This window comes from Choloepus didactylus, chromosome 9, assembly GCF_015220235.1.
Source record: "Choloepus didactylus isolate mChoDid1 chromosome 9, mChoDid1.pri, whole genome shotgun sequence".
In the NCBI taxonomy this organism is placed as follows: Eukaryota; Metazoa; Chordata; class Mammalia; order Pilosa; family Megalonychidae; genus Choloepus; species Choloepus didactylus.
Window position 1 is genome coordinate 70,398,571 of NC_051315.1, and position 14,578 is coordinate 70,413,148.

The following is a 14,578-nucleotide window of genomic DNA, read 5'->3' on the forward strand; positions in this document are numbered from 1 at the left end:
GAGGGAACTATTAAACTGGGATCATTTGAAGCAGTCCTCTAGTATCATAAAATGATGTCAAGTATTAGGCTGAAGATAGAGGTATATATATATATATATATATATATAGAAATTAAATTTCAGTTATTGAATATCAGACATACCTGGTTGTCTATAACATTCCACACCCAACAGCTAACACACATATTTATCAATCTATGAGACAACAGCTTTTTGGAATTTGAAGATCTGAGCAAAAAAATGATGATTAATTGAAATCTAGATTAACATATATTACAAAAGATAGAGTCTAAATTTCATAATGTGTTTTATGTTTATAAACAATGAGCAGTGATACCATGTGGTCTTTCTGATTTGAATAAAAATAACAAAAACTTGTTTTTAATTATTTTAATGATGGATTTTTTTTTCCTGGAAAATGCTATTTGTTGAAGTGCATGAGATTAAATGGTAATAAAACATACCAACAATCTTGAAGGCTGTGAAAATTTGCTTAACATAATCCTTTTAATTGTTAGGAAAAAGATCACAGTTTTGGAGCTATCCCTGTGAAATCTTACATTCTGAGTACTTTGCTAAAACATTACTTGGAGAGGAAATTGAATGACACTGTAGAATATTTCCTTGTCCAAATGTATAGGGAAAGCTGAACTGAAGATTCAACTAAGAATATTAAAGTCTCAGCTTCCCAAAAATCAAATTGTCCTCATTTCCTGTGGTCATTGGGCTGATTTGGATATATTACGTTCCCCCAAAGCCATGCTTTAATCCAATCTTGTGGGATATTTGTATTAGGTTGTTTCCATGAAATGTGACTGCACCCAGCTGTAGGTGATACTTTAGATTATTTCCATGGAGGTGTGGTCCCGCCCATTCAGCATGGGTCTTGATTAGTTCACTGGAGTCCTTCAAAAGAGACATTCCAGACCCAGATGCTTGCTGACGCTTTAAGATGCTAGCCAAAGTTTGCTCCCAAGAAGCTAAGAGATGATAAAATGCCCAAAGAGCAGCTGAGAGAGACTTTTGGAGAGGTGCTTGGGAGCTGACGCTTAGAGATGCTTAGAGACATTTGGAGTTGCTAGCCCAGAGTTTGCTCCTGAGAAGCTAAGAGAGACAAGCCCAGAGACATTTTGGAGAAAGCCGTTTTGAAACACAACCTGGGAGCAAAGGAACAGCAGATGCCAGCCACATGCCTTCCTAGCTGACAGAGGGGTTCTGGATGCCATGGGCCATTCTCCAGTGAAGGATGTATCCTCCTGTTAATGCCTTAGTTTAGACCTTTTATGGCTTTACAACTGTACATTTGTAACCACATAAACCACCTTTATAAAAGCCAATCCATTTCTGGTATTTTGCATAACAGAAGCATTAGCAAACCAGAACATAGGGCATATTGTCTTTGTTGCAAATACTTAACTCTGAAGCCCAGAGCTGGGAATTTCCAAGAGTCAGTTTACAAAATCAAGCACAGAATCAATGAAACCAGATTACTTGGTTACAAGGTTACATTAAGGAGTAGTTTGATCTACTCAGAGTCATTTTGATTTCCCTCAAACACTTGGTGATTTTGGTCTGTTCATATTTTCAATGCTATCAATCGGATCCAGTTTCCCTAATGCAAATGAGAACCTCTCTTCCATGACATGGAATGGTAATGAAAGTCCTGATTCCAATATATGAATGCAGAAAATATTGCTGGTCAGGCTATCCTTTGGTGTCCAGAGAGTTTGCTTTCTTGGTGTTCCCTTGTCCATCACGCTAACTGCTCTTGGTTGGAGGGCACTGCTGTTTTTTTTCACATCCACTCCTAATTCTGAGAGTTCCTTCATCCAGTCTCACACTTTATTTAGAAAACTCTGATCATGTTTTTTTTCTGGAGGCAAACATTGTAGCTAGGATCTGTGAAATTGGGAAAACTGGGGCAAATATTCCACAGTGTTTAAATTAATTATCACACCTCTTGCTAGAAAGCTCACTGCTATTCCAAGACCCTCGATCTAGGATTATTGTTTGGTTCTATAAGGAAGATTCATTTTTGCACAGATCCTCTTTTCCCTCTCAGCTAGGTTGGGTTTTACGGTTTATCTGTTCTCACTTCTTTTCTACTTTGAAGAAATTCTTTAGTGTATAGGTCTGATGATAGCAGCCCTTCTGTGAAATCACAGATTGATTCTTATCTGTATATTTTTTGTACCATTTTAATGGGCTTTTTCAAAAGAAGTAAGGTAAAGGTTTATGCCCAGTCAGCCATTTTAGAACAGAAAATTTCCCAGATTCACTACTCTTGCCACTAATCATTTTTATCCTGTTTAATTTCCTGCTCTACAAGAAAAGTCTGATCTTAAATTCTAGCAATGTCCTATATTTATAAGGTAATTTAAAAAATAGAATTACCCAACAGTTTTCCACCTCGGTACCAATAAGGTCTGAATTTCTTGATCAGCCACTTGCTATCTAATGACTTGCGAATAAAATTTGAGTGCACACACATTATTTTCCCATGGATTCAATCTATGGGTCAATAAGAAAACAAGCAGCCATTTTCAAGCTAACAATGATTGCCCATATTATTTACCCAAGGCTTGCCAGAATTTCAGACTAGAGTTCTAGGAAAGGAGTTAATCAAAATTGGCCACTGTCAGGCCTGTTCTCCACACCTCTCCAGATTACAATGAAATATGGGGAGAGGATTGTAGTGGTGATTGTGAGTGTGGAAGTAAGGTGTGAAATTCTTCTTCTCCATTCATTGACCATCACCTTCTTCCCCCTCATCATGTCTTAGGTGAGGGGTACATTCACTCCTTTCTCCTCATAAAAATGCTGGGCATCTCTGCTCTGAGAAATTACAACAGAAAATATTCCATTTAAAACTCAGACATCTCAAGACTTGTCAATCTTAATTTCCTCCACCAATTAGGTGTTCTGTCTCTAAGGATAAAAAGAAAGTAAACATTGCCTTATTGAAACGGGTGCAAGCTTTCATTTATAGTCGGATGATTAACTTCCTGCATGGCTAATGCATATAAAGTAGAAGATGTATTACTGTTTTGGCTATGTTAGAACATTTCAGTTCATGATGGGGAAAGAAGCAGAATAAACTTACATTATGTATCTATTTATTTCCAGGAATATCACTGTATAATAAGGACAAAGAGCTGAATCATTACGCATTCAAAATGATTTTCTTTTTTCTGGCAGAGACATTGCTTTTATGAGGTGACCACTAGTTATAATGCTAAGGTTATATGGCTTGTAATGTCAGCCGATCTAATTTGTGTTAATTTAGTCACTGGGGAGAAATTTAATTGAAGTTAGGGTTGTAGTGACATATCCCAATATGGAATTTATGATACAAAAGTAAAGTCACTATCATAATAAACTGCCAAAAAAAAAAAAAAAAAAAAAAAAACAGTGCCATGAGAACTTGAGGCTTAGTGTGAAGTCTTTCAGTTAGGGGGAATATGATTGAGATGATCCTTTTCTAATAAGAAAAGATAATTTCCAAAATCATAATACATCAGATGTTATAGAGAAAAAAAAAAAGCTTTGAAATATGGTGATTGTGGCTACTCAGTTTAGTCTAAAATAAGAACAAGGACATAGATTTGACTCCAAGACAGAAATCTTCATTGGATAATGGTATTTGACAACATATTGTCATCGTGCTCCAAATCCCTACTCTCAAAACCATGGGCCCATGATCATGAAGTGATTCGAGGAAGGTGCAACCTTGAACTCTTCAATGCAAACAACTGAAGAATGAAGGTTTGAAGGTTTGGAAATGCTGCAATATTTTGTTTTCATAGGCCAGCACATTAAACTCAGTCACATAGGGAGGAGCTTTCTGTATGTACCCCAATTTCCACTAGTGTGACCTCAGTGTTATGCTGAAATGAAAATGCAGCAAAGGTGTATTTGTTAGAAATTACTAAGCTGGATAGCACTAGAGATGGCTGGACACTTGGCGGCTTGTTTTTACACTTGATCTTAGCCAAAAGGATGACTAGCGATGTTTTTCATCTGTTTCGCTGCTTCAATTTGTTCAACAGTTGACTAGGTATCAACTAGTCCTACTCTCTGGGGAAATTCACAATTTTATTACAGTGAAAAAATATTGAGGAGAAATGTAAGTGGTAGAAAAAAAATTCAAATTGATACCATGACAGCCATTAGTGTCTAATATGAATTGACAGAATTAAATAGCATTCTCTGTTGGCCAAATTCTCATTGATGACTCCTCAAGGTCACTTGACACATCTGCTTTAGATGGACAGGTAAATAGAGATCCAAGGAAAAATGGCAATTAGCTCCAAACAAAAGTGACACCTCTTTATGATAGAAGGCACTGAATTGAGGAGTACAATAATTCACTCAGAAAAAGATATGGAGACCTTTCAGCTACTGACAAAGCTGGGTATAGTCTGATTATTAATGCACAGAAAGAAACATCTTTCTCCTGTGGTGTGATGCATAGGGTTCATTTATTCTTGAATATGTGCTTTAAATATACATTTGCTGTTTAAACTAAATTTCAATAGCATTGAAACAGCACTGCTTCTACCCACTAAATTCATTTTTCCTTCCAATATTTGTTCATATGGATATGACTTTTAATAATTTCAGTCATATTTACTCAAGTTTGTATTTTCTTCAGTTGTTTTCTCACAAATATTTTTTACATCTTTTTAATTTTGTACTTTTCAGAGTGATCATTTTTAATAGCTACACAGTTTTTAATCTGATTAATATGTGAGAATTGCAGCTATACAACTCCTTTGTACATTGAATTGTTCTCAGAGTCTCACAAATATAATGTTAGAGTATGCATCCTCATTTTTCCTGTCCTACTTGAATAATTTTCTTATGATATAAAACTAGAAGAGGAACAGATTATGTTTATGAAGAATCTATCATTCAAGTTGGTGACAAAATTTCCCTACTATTTGTTTAAAGTTAATGCCTATTAATACACTGTGAGTTATTGTATCAAATACAAAATTTAGTACTTTACAAAAGTTCGGTCATATATATGTATTAACAATAATTTTATTTGGAGATCTTTTGTGGTGCTATGATAAATATGAAGATGATTCATAATTAAACTTTATTTCCAAGAAACAGCACCTAAAATGATTAAATATATGAAAATAAATAATAATACAATACACAGGAATAAGTGATGAGCACCATATTATGAATAAAGGATCAATGTGAATTTAGGTATGAGAAATATTATTTTCAATACAGGAGTCAGGGTTGCATTTTTGAACAGTTACTATTTGAACTGGGATTTTAAAAGTGTTAGTGATACAGACATAAGGTCTGACTAAATTCACCCGAGTTAGTGAGTACTAGCTACGTGTCACAGCTTGCTTAGGAGGACCTTTCCTACTATCCCAGATTAGCAGTGGGAACAAGAACCCTATATTCTAAAGAAGGACACCAGCCAGACACCTCCTGTAAAGCTTACTAAGAGGCAGCAGAACCAACCATCTACCTGCACCATCATCTTCTCCCACCACCCTTCTTCCTTTGCAGGCCACATCCTAGTAGAGAACCATGAGGCTAAAAGGGAGTTGTTGGCCTGGCTGTGAAGTAGAGGGTAAGCCTCCCCCTGCCTAAGATATGTGAGAGAAGGGCTTCCAAGAGAATCACCTTTAGAGTCAGGAATGTATGCAAGAAGGGGCAATTGGCTCCTCATCTCCTTATTAGACATATGCTTGGGCAGCAGATTTCCGGATTTGTTCCTCTGTCTCTATAATCTTAAAGAAAATTAGAAAGAGATGGCAGCATTTACAGAAGAGATGAGAAATCACCTGCCCTCCCATTTTGAAATGTGTGGATTTCCCCTTAATCATGAGGATCCAAGAGGGATATCCATCAAACATGGGGATCCCAGCAGCAAGACACTGTAGAATCTACCATGAACGAAAGGAATCAAGGCAGGTGTGAGTTGAAAGTGGTTCAGCCAGAGCAGGATTCCCATGACAATGAACCACACCATAGCAGAACCCCAAGGAAGGACCCTCCAAAGAACCCAAACATGTGACCCATGAGAGGATCAACATTGTGATACCAACCACATGGAGGGCTTTGAAGTTTGGTCAGTGTTAACCAAAGGAGTAGTGACAACATATAAGCAGAAAGTGGTTGCTTCATTCACTTGCCAATGAGACATTTGTCCTTGTCCCCATGCCCCCCTCCTTCCCCCAACTCTTAAGAGGCTAACACATGGAAGGGAGAGGCAGAGAGATGTATTAACAACCACACCTGATTCTCCAGTCCAAACCCCTCCAACCAAAAGTTTAACCCATGCTGGGGTATAAGAGGATTTTGAATTAAATATGAGATTTGATTGTTAAAACTACATTAGAGTTTTTATTAATTAAAAGGAGTAGGAAAATGTTGGATTCTGTTCATATGTCCAGAGAAATAAGGGGAATTTGGCATAATTGTTTTGAGAAAAGCAACTGCATTTCTTTAAGTCCCATTTATTTCCCCACAAATTGAGATTCCAGAGGTAAAATGTATTCAAAGGGAATTAGTAATAGGAATTTGAAGCCAGATGATGCTGATGAAAAAGATTATGATAGAATTAATAATAGCAATAGTGAACTTTATTGAGTATTTATTATATTCTGTGCCAGGCACCGTTCTAAAAGCTTTAGAAGAATTATCTCATTTAATCCTAGAAACAGCCTGAAGAGGCAGGTGCTCTCATTATCCCTATTCTATAGACAAGAAAACTCAGGCACAAAGCGATTAAGTAACTTGCTCAAGAATACACATTTAAGAAGTGACAGAACCGAATCCAGGCGTTCTGATCCCCTAGCCTGTGCTCTGAACCACCAAGTTAGGCTGTCAATAAGGTGCACTTTATTTTCACTATTTTTATTGAACGCCATACTACTTTAAAGGGCCAATTTAAACCCCACATCCTCCACAAAATCATTCTTTAAATTCTCCATAAATGATCTCTCTCCAAATTTCCATGCCCTTTTAATTTCTACAGGACACTCTAGCATTAGGGAGAATGTCTTTTACTTGTTTGTACCCTCATCCCCATCCCTACCTCAGGCGTCTCTCTTTCCTGACCCCCACCTTCCCTGAAGAGCATGTAACACTCTGCAAAGAGCATAGACAAGCTTAATTTGCCAAATGTTTTCCTTAACCCATTATTTTGTAGGCAGCTGTAACAAAAATCTGACAAAAAACAAAAACAAAAACAAAACAAAAAACTTGTAAGATTCAGTAAGAAACATACTCCTCTTACCACCTATTCTCAGCTAGCAAAATGTAAATACCATTTAGATGAGAGATATTGCTCTCATTTCCAGCATTTAATACTTTTGTAAATCTATTTTTTGAACTAATTTTATGCCTAATAATCATTCTGCTTGAGTACCAGCAACCCATCTCACATGACATCCTGGCTCTGCAGGAGAGCTGCTTTCTCCGAGAAACGGTTAGCAAGTACCAAATTTATTCTGCACAAATTGTTTTTATAGCAGCCTGATGTTCTTCAATCTTTTCTTAAATTGAACATTGGTAAGATACAATGTAAACTGCCTTGCTGCTGCATTGGATTTGCCATGCTCACTCTCCACACTTGGAATTAGATTGATGTTTCATTTTACTCCGAAGATATTTTAAGTAGCTCTGAGTATACCTCCATATTATTCAGGTAGCAGATTTCCTCATTATTTTAATACCTCTTCCATTTTCGTATTTTTCTAACCAGACAGCAACTTGATTACTCCCTTGGGTCAAGAGAACAACACATATTTTCAATGAGCACTCATCGTCAGACTTCCAGAGTGTACTTGGGAATCTGCAGCTATGGCAGGGATCCCTGTGAGCTCATTAGAGGATAGTTAAATCATAGAGTCCAAGTATGAATTGTTAAAAGATAACCACAATTTATGGGTATATTTTATCAAATAAAATATACTGAAGGAGGAAATATATTCATGGAAACACTTTGTCTGAGATATTTCTCAAGGCAGATTTCTTAGCAGAGTTTGCCAATTGTCATCAATTCATCTCCTTAAGCAGATAATTCAATCTATCTAACTTTGTACGAGGGCAGTGCTGATGAGCTCTTAATTCTCCTCTATTTATTAAAGCAAATATAGCACTGACCTTAATGAAACGTCTATTAAGACAAAAATGTCAGTACCACATTTTTAAAGGTCTCAAGGGCAGAAGCTCCAAAGGTCAACATGATATTTTGAAGTGGGTCATTCAAACATATATTAAATTTTAAGAAAAATATAACTGAAATCTCTTCATATTGCATTTTTATTAAACAGGATATGCAGTAATGGCTAAAATGTTTCAAATGTACATAATGTTCTGATTTTACTTGATTTGATTGGTATGAACCTCCTGAAAGTATAAAATTTACTTAATAATAATTATGATAACTTGTAATAGTTATATTCTATTGATAGAGTATTTAAGGTTGAAAAGTAGGAAAGAAGCCAGTCAACTGATATTGACCCTCTCAATACAACCAGTGTGAAATGATTTTAAGCCCTTCGTTTACAAAGAATCATATTGTCTAAGACCAGTGCTATGTTTATTGTTGGCTCTTAAAATTTAGTTGTTTGAATGTAATTACATAGAAAGCAGAATAGGGAATGAGATCTTATTATTCTGTACAGGCTAATGTGGTACCCCAATACATCCCAGTATATTTTGGGAAGTGTGCCGGTTTGAATGTATTGTGTCCCCCAAATGCCATTATCTTTGTGGTCTTGTGGGACAGACGTTTTGGTGCTGGTTAGATTTGCTTGGAATGTGCCCCACCCAGCTGTGGGTGGTGACCTTGGTGGGATACTCCCATGGAGGCGTGACCCCACCCATTCAGGGTGGGCCTTGATCAGTGGAGCCATATAAAACATGCTGACTCAAAGAGACTGAAGGGAGTGCAGCTGTGAGTGACGTTTTTAAGAGGAGCAAGCTTGCTAGAGAGGAACATCCCGGGAGAAAGCCATTTTGAAACCAGAACTTTGGAGCAGACGCCAGCCATGTGTCTTCGCAGCTAACAGAGGTTTTCCGGACGCCATTGGCCATCTCCAGTGAAGGTACCTGATTACTGATGTGTTACCTTGGACGTTTTGTGGCCTTAAGACTGTAACTGTGTAGTGAAATAAACCCCCGTTTTATAAAAGCCTATCCATCTCTGGTGTTTTGCATTCTCCAGCATTAGCAAACTACAACAGATTTTGGTACCGGAGAAGTGGGGTGCTTTTGCTGCTGAGTTTGCAAATACCAAACATGTTGGAACAGCTTTTTAAATGGATAATGGGGAGTTTCTGGAAGAATTGTGAGGAGCTTGATAGAAAAGGCCAAAACTGCTTTAAAGAGACTGTTTGTGGAAATATGGACTCTAAAGATACTTCTGATGAGGACTTGAGCAGAAATGATGAATATGTTGTAAACTGGAAGAAAGGCGATCCTTGTTTTAAAGTGGCAGAGAATTTGGCAAAATTGAGTCCTGGTGTCAGATGGAAGGAAGAATTTAAAAGTGACAACCTGGAGTACTTAGCTGAGGAGATCTCCAGACTACGTGTGGAGGACGTAACCTGGCTTCTCCTTGCAGCTTATAGTAAAATGCGAGCAGAAAGAGATAAACTTAGAACTAAACTCTTGGGTTCAAAGAGACCAGAAGCTGAAAATTACGAGCTCCCAGGGGGTGGAATCCCAGAAGCTACAGCCCAACGTGAGGATGTAACTGAACATGGAACCCAGCCGCCATTTCAGTACAAGCCAAGATTGGAGATGGAATTATCCAGAAAGGATTTGTGGAAACTCCTATTGTCTGATGGCTTTGACCCCTGTGTGCTTCATGCAAAGCCAACAGAATTTTTGCGAGAACTTTATAGACAGAGCAGCTGCCAGTCTGGACTGGAGGAGACAGACAAGGAACAAATTGCAGGAAAAATTTCTTCAAACACGGAGCCATGGAGGTTGAGGTCTGGAGTCAAGAGGCCTTGGGCTGGGAGAGTGGAGCAGCCCACACGCATGGAAAGGGTGAGTTTGCCCCGGAGGTCGAGGGTGGGCATTCCACCTCGATGCTCTGGAAGAGTTTTGCCACCCGAGGTCCCAAAGAGGGTGGAGCACATTCCCAGGGAATTGGGGAGAGCCTGGCTGCCACCACACTGTTCTGAAGGGGTTGAGCGTGTGCCCCGGAGATGGAAGGGAATCCGGGAGCAGCCCCAATGTTTGAGGAGGGTGGGGCCGAGAAGGTGGTCTCCCCAATGTGTGGGTATGTTGGAGCACTCACCTAAGCATTTGGAGAGGAAAGGGCTGCCGAAAAGGCCCTTAGGAAGGGTTAGGCTTCCACTCTCTCAAGCCCCAAGGATGCAACGTTGTTCTGTAAATGACTTCTCAGACTTTGAAATCTAATGGAGTTTGTCCTGCAGGTTTTAGGAACTGTTTTGGTCCTGTTATGCTTTCTCCTTATGGCAATGGAAATGTTTATCCTATGAATGTCCCTCCTTTGTATATTGGAAGCATATAACTTGTTCTAAGTCCACAGATCCAAGCTAAAGGAAAAGTATGCCTTAGGACTGACCACGCCTATATTTGATTTTGATGGGATTTTGTACTTAACTTTTGTTACTGAAATGGTTTAAGTTTTTGTGATATTGTGATGAAATGAATGTATTTTGTATTTGGAAAGATAATGTCATTTTTGGGGTCCAGGGGGTGGAATGTGCCGGTTTGAATGTATTGTGTCCCCCAAATGCCATTATCTTTGTGGTCTTGTGGGACAGACGTTTTGGTGCTGGTTAGATTTGCTTGGAATGTGCCCCACCCAGCTGTGGGTGGTGACCTTGGTGGGATACTCCCATGGAGGCGTGACCCCACCCATTCAGGGTGGGCCTTGATCAGTGGAGCCATATAAAACATGCTGACTCAAAGAGACTGAAGGGAGTGCAGCTGTGAGTGACGTTTTTAAGAGGAGCAAGCTTGCTAGAGAGGAACATCCCGGGAGAAAGCCATTTTGAAACCAGAACTTTGGAGCAGACGCCAGCCATGTGTCTTCGCAGCTAACAGAGGTTTTCCGGACGCCATTGGCCATCTCCAGTGAAGGTACCTGATTACTGATGTGTTACCTTGGACGTTTTGTGGCCTTAAGACTGTAACTGTGTAGTGAAATAAACCCCCGTTTTATAAAAGCCTATCCATCTCTGGTGTTTTGCATTCTCCAGCATTAGCAAACTACAACAGGAAGAAAATAAAAAAGTATTTGTAAAGTCCCCTTGAGGGACTGGGGGAAAGTGTGAAACTATTAAACTTCTCCACCTGGGGAATTCCTGATATTCTCTTAAGCAATAGGGGCTCCCAATTTAATAAGCCAAGCCCTACGGTTTAGAGGCTTGCCCTTATGAAACTTATCTCTCCAATGACAAAGCTAAGCCTACTTTTATAACCATGCCTAAGAGTAACCCCGAGCTCCTCTTTTGTTACTCAGATGTGGCCTCTTCTCTCTTAGCTAACTCTGCAAATAAACTCACTACCCTTCCCCCCTACATGAGACATGACTCCCAGGGATGAGCCTGGCCCTGGCTTTGTGGAATTGAGAAAACCTCCTTGACCAAAAGGGGGAAAAGAAATAAAACAAAATAAAGTTTTATTGGCTAAGAGATTTCAAATAGAGATGAGAAGTCAATCTGGAGGTTATTCTTAAACATTATATAGACATTCCTTTAATTTTCTTGTGTATTAGAATAGCTAGATGGAAATACCTGAAATTGTTGAACTACAATGCAGTAGCCTTGATTCTTGATGATGGTTGTATAACTATACAGCTTTTATTGTGTGACCATGTGATTCTGAAAACCTTGTGACTGACACCCCCTGGATCCAATGTATGGGCAGATAAGTAATAAAATAACCACAAAAAATACATAAATAATAGGGGGCATAAAGGGTATGGGATGTTTTGGGTATTCTTTTTTATTCATTTTTTATTTTTTAAATTATTATTATTTTTTGGAGTAACAAAAATGTTCTAAGATTGATTGTGGTGATGAATGCACAACTATATGATGATACACTGAGCCAGTGATTGTATACTTTGGATGGCTTATGTGGTGTGTGAACATATCTCAATAAAATTGCATTTTAAAAAAAATTGTTGAGTAAATTAGTTGAATTGATTTGGAACTTGTTTTAATTTCCTTGGCTGCTCAAGCAAATACCATGCAATGGGTTGGCTTAAATATGGGAATTTATTGGCTCACAGTTTTGAGGCTAGGAAAAGTCCAAATAAAGAGGTCATCAAGGCAATGCCTTCTTCCTGAGGACTGGTGTTATGGGGCTGGCTGCCTGTAGTCCTTGTCTTGGTTTTTCTGTCGCATGGCAATGACTATGGCAGCCTCTCCTGTCCTCTCCCGGCCTCTTTCTTCTCTTCCAGATTCTGTTGACTTTCAGCTTCTGGCTGCTCTGTGGCTTTCTCTCTGTCTGTCTGCATTTTTTCTTGCTTGCAACGGACTCCAGTAACAGGATTGAGACCCACTCCTGATTGAGCTCGGCCCACACCTTAACTGAAGTAACCTCATCATAAAGTCCTACTTACAATGGGTTCACACCCACAGGAATGAATTTAGTTTAAGAACATGTTTTTAAACTCCTAACCACCAAAGGACTAAATTAGCTGCACTGAATTGATTATATGCTTTTGTATTCTTTTTATAATATCAATCTTAAACTGAAATAAGCTATGAAATGAATTCAATCATACATTTGGGGAGCCTGCTACATCCAAGGATTTCTGTTAGTCTCTGCATAGGTGAGAAATATTTAGAAAACTCTACCCCTGTCTTCAAGGATCTCACAACCTAGTAGGAGGAATAAGAGGCAAACAAATAAATATAAAGGACATTTAGTTTAACCTGACTCAATAATGAGATTATTCTTTATCATCCAGGACAGATGGCTCTCTAGTCACTGACCACCACTGCCAGCTAAGTGGAAACTCATAGTACAATCTATTCTTCCCTAGGATTGAAATATAGCTGGAAACTTTTTCATTGCACTGAACTAAAATGCTTGTGGGTTCTTCCATTGATATTTTCTGTTCTGGTCTTTTGAATAAAGAACAATCTACTCTCTCTTTTGCAAGATAATCCTTCAAATATATGAAGACCCTTATATACCATTTTGGTTCAGTTTAGTTCAACAGATGCCTTTCTCTTCTCTTCTAACTAACCCTTCTTGTTTCTTTTTAAAAAACTTTGTATGAAGACATTTTGAGATATCCTTCCCCTTCTCCCCCCGATCCCGTTTATCTTACTCCAAGTGGGAGAAAAAGCCCATGTGGTTTGAGAGAAAGCAGACAAAAATTGTTAATGCAATATTGTGATATAGACTAACTATGTGTTGGAGGTTGGGCTGCACAGAGCATGATAGGCCAGAGGAAATCATAGTGATAGAATTCTCAGTGTTCTTTAAGGCTTTTTTCTAGTAAGTCAAATGTTTAATACACTTAAAAAGTCTTTCCAGTTAGTGCTCACGTTCTGAGTATATGGGTGTTGCTGATGCTGAAAAATGCAAAGCAGTGTTCTCCATGCTGCAGACACACAAAGATTGCCCTTTCATTTGCATTTTCAGCTCTGATCTAAGAATCGGTTTCTTTTCCTCACAGTCTGTTTGACACCTTTAGTCAAAAAGTCACCCCATCTGTGATGCTTCATGCCATATTGTTCTGTCTACCAGTGTGTTTCCAATTCATTTCCCGCTTTACCTTGCCACTTGAAATCAGGCTTCCAGTATCTCTAGAATGCTTCTGAGTTCAACCTGCTATTTAGCTGCCATTTGGATTCCTGCTGATGTATGTTTATTATGTTTCTCCCATGGAGCAGAGGTATGTATCTATATCAGCTGTGTTTTAAGCTGACTACTTCAGGATCTTCTTAGTGATCTCTGAATGTCTCCTTTTATACTGATTACAGTTTACTGGTGACATTGACGAGACTTTAGGAAGGCTGTTACAGTATCTAGTGTATGTCAAAGACCTAACAGGCCCCTTGAAGATGAGGCACGACCACTGCACAGTTACACATTTGAGTCTGTTCCAATAGACAAGCTTTTATTTAAAAAAAAAAAAATCCTTTTTTCCCTTGTCAATTTGCTCAGCTCTAAAAATCTGCTTCAGACTGCAGAATTCGATAATAGTTTTTGATTCTCTGTTGTTCATGAAAATCTTGGGTGTGATCAAGTTATTTTTCTTGTCTATATTTTATTTAGTTTACCATAATAAACAGCACAAATAACAACAAATTTCCACTGAAAGTCATGGAACGTGTTATACACTTGAACAAGAGCCTTTTGATCAATGTACCCTTTTCTCACACTTCTTAAAGAACTTCTGTTCATTTTCCAAGACATCCCTCCCTCCTAGGGATCTGTTCAGAACAGTGTGCAGTGGTGAGGACGTAGGCTTTATCGGCACTGAGATCTGGATTTCCATCCCAGCTTTATTGCTAACTACTGCTGAGACTTTGAACATCCCATCTAAAACTGAAAATTTAATATGTATTCATATTATATACATATGAAGTTG